Source organism: Rattus norvegicus, chromosome 19 (genome assembly GCF_036323735.1).
Source record: "Rattus norvegicus strain BN/NHsdMcwi chromosome 19, GRCr8, whole genome shotgun sequence".
NCBI lineage: Eukaryota > Metazoa > Chordata > Mammalia > Rodentia > Muridae > Rattus > Rattus norvegicus.
In genome coordinates, this window is record NC_086037.1 from 24,305,023 (window position 1) to 24,308,649 (window position 3,627).

Sequence of the window (3,627 nt, forward strand, 5' to 3'; positions counted from 1 at the left end):
GCATCTCTGATGGCTTTATTCTAACCCCTTGAAAGGATCCCTGGGATTGGGCTCAGTACATCACACTTCTTGCTAGGTCAGCGACACTCAAGGAAGCTTGAGATTGTCATAGCACAGTATTAGGCTAGATATACTGAGTAGATGATACTAAGATATTCAGATGGTGATACCTGTTTGCGTGCATTTTTAATGTGGACCTAAGGAAAGAGAGATCAAGGTCCTCAGAATAGAAAGATCATTTCCAGTTCTTTTCTACCATTCCAGACTGAAAGACTGGTAGGGAGAGAATGGTAAATAATAAAGAATTCGTAGATGATGCTTTGAATGAAGTGTGGGTTTCTGTGCTGGTTTTAGACAGGGTCTCAAGTATCACATGTTGCCCTCTCCCTGGCTGGCCAGGTTCACTTTGATCTCAGATAAACCTGCTTCCACTTTCCACTAGATAGACTTACAAGAGTGACCTCCAAGGACTGTGAGGACAGCATTAGCCTTTGACAGTTGAGGTGTGTAACCCACAACTATAGTTTTAGCCACGTTTTCCCATGTCTACCAGCTATTTCAGATTGTTGCTGTTCTATGCCTGACAATCAGGGACACAGATAAATAAACTTATAGAGAGCAAGGACATGGTGATGACATCCTTGCCTCTTCTGTATGTTCTGGATGAGGTTTGTTAAAATTCCAATATTGCAAAAAGCTTTATATAGGGCCCATCCCATTAAGGGTCACTATGCATTGTTCTATCTAAAATGTCTAATCAGAACTGAACACCAGACAATACTTCCTGCGAACTTCATATGAGAAGCTTAAGTTTTTTTGTGTTTTTTCCCTTTCTTTTTTCTCTCTTTATCTCTTTCTTTCTTTCATTCTTTCTTCCTTCGCTTTATAAGTTTAGAGGGATGTATTTTGGGCCATTGATATGCCCCTAATATCTTAGTTATGGATGTGATCGATCAGTATTAGTGTATGCATTCAATAAAATATCCATTTTTGACTAAGGTAGATGCTTCTGTGTTTTGTGGGGTGACCCATTGTCAATGTCTAGCGAGGTGGGGCCCTGGGTACGGTCGCATACCCCCAGGACACAGGGGGTGCAGAGCAAAGGCAGAAGCAACTGCACACAGTTGCAAGCTTTATTAATCCTTATAAAGCTAGGAATATGAATAACTACAATTTTCATTTTGTCAAGATTCCATAAGATCATTATTCCCAGGATACCAGGAACAACTGAGGGAAGACTAAACAAAGAAATACGAAAAAACAAAGGCTTCTTCTCAAAATATTCATATAACAAATCACCTCTCTTATTATAATCAAAATATACTCACCATTACCGAGAGAGCGTTAGAACCACTTCCACAGAAACAGGACACAGCAGAACATAGCTTAGGGCCAAGTGAGAAAAACATTTTGTTCTCCAGGGTGGAATTCCAGCCCCTACGTGAATCTGTCACCAGGCCTTTCTTGACCCTGCCTGGGAGCTGCATCTCTATGTCTTAACAATTCCTTCTTTTTTCTTTTTTTTTAAAAGTAATACTTTCCATGACATAGCTACATGTCCTTGGAGGGGTTTAATCATGTAAAAATAAAGCAACATAATACATAATGTACATAAGATTATGGCAAACTAGCTCCTCCCAAGCTATGGAAAATCCTTTGAAGCCAAGCCTTGGGATCTAATCCTGTCAATTGATCACCCAAGAATTTCGCTATTTCCATAGGGGTAGTATCTTCTAGCTATTTACCAAAAGATATTCGAACATCATATTTCAAGGCATTAATTACTTTTGTAGCACTTTCATTACCTTCTAAATAGGCTTGAATTAACTTCCAATCATGTTCTGTATCATTATCCATATATTCATTAACACAAAAGTAGTAGGATTTCAATCATATCTTAAATCCTCATATTTTTCAATAGGTAACATCTTTCGACCCAACCATTCTACTGTTTGTTTTGAAACATCTACTTGATGTTGAAGTCTAGTATCAATTTTAGTTTGCTCTATCCATAACTCATGTGAATCTTTATGCCAGTCTTCAACAAAATGCTTTGTCTCCATAGATGTTTTTAATGCTATGCTGGAAATGGCTGCCGAAGTAGCAACAGAAATAAGGCTTAAAATAGTAGCTACAATGACTCCAATAATTCCTTTACTTCTCTTCAGCAGATATTAAAAAAAACAATAATCACATGATTAAGAGGATCTTGAGACCAATGACGTCCCAAATTAACAGGCATCCATACATATATTTTTGCTGCATATATTAATAGAATCTTGATTCATAGTAAACTGAACAGATAAATTAATACATGAATACAAATGACAGTTAATATAAGGAAATCCATTATTAAAATTAAATCTACCTATTAAAAACAAATATGGCATAGGAATACAAGTAGTAAGCTTTTCTTTCTTAAATATCATAAAATTATACTGAGAGGCAGATTGAGCAGGCCCAGAAAAGCTTCCATTAGCAATCACAACATCTTTTAATGCAGCGGCAGTCTTCCACAAATGAGCTTGGAACGCAGTAGGATCTTCCACAGAGGCCAGTCGATTATCAGCAATGCCACCATCTCCACATTCCCTCAGCAAGGATCCATTAAGAAGTTCATTCTTCTCTCCGTTCATCCTGGTAACATTTGACAAATCACAAGTGGTAACATTCCATTTTGAACATGTATTAATAAATTGTCCATAAACACCCCAATTTATCTATTTATCTTGAATAATTTACAAAACATGCCAGGGCATTTTTCCAACTGCATGTGTGATATTTTAAGCCTATATAAGTAAATTGATCACAAATAGGATATACTGGCTCGCTAACAAACGTAATGCTATTCCAATTTTGGTTATAGACCAAGCTGACAATCCTGAAGCCTGTAACATTTATTCCTGGGAATAGTAAATTTTGATAACCCATTTGTGGGCATGATCTCTGTCCTAAACACAAAGGCATCATTAATCCAGCATAAGGAAAATTATACAAAGCTCCATCACGTCTATTCAAAAAGTTAAATTATTCCAAAGAGATGATAAAATGCTTGGGGTGGTGTATAAAACCTCATCTGTTTCCCCCCAAGTAGCAGGTTGAAATAAAGGCGGATAAGGAATATAAGCCCGATAACTCACATTGGACGCAGCAGAAGAAACCGTGAGTAAAGCACACATTGCTAAGAATAAGTGCTCAGCAGTAAAGGGCTTTCCTGAAGGAGACAACATTTTTTCCTTTCAGTGCTTAATCGCTTCACCTGACCCCATATAGGTAATAGGGTTGTCACTACACGGATCCTTATCCATTGTTGTTTGTGGACACTAAGAGAAACCAGGGCCTCAGTAATGGAGGACACCTCCTCATCTCCTGAGAACATCCATCAGGAGAAAATGTAGCTGGTTTAACTGGATTCCTTTGAGGGTAGGGAGCGGTTCTTATCATTCTGGGCTTGGATCCATCTCCTGGGTAACCAGAATTGTCTCCCATCCTGTAATGAGACAAAACCCTCTCCCCTACATACAATGGTGTCCCTCCCTGCCATTCAGCATCTCGGGCAATTTTTATCCATACTGTCTGTTCCATGCCTTTTGGGGAAAGTTAACAAAGTGTCTATCTGCTCTTGAT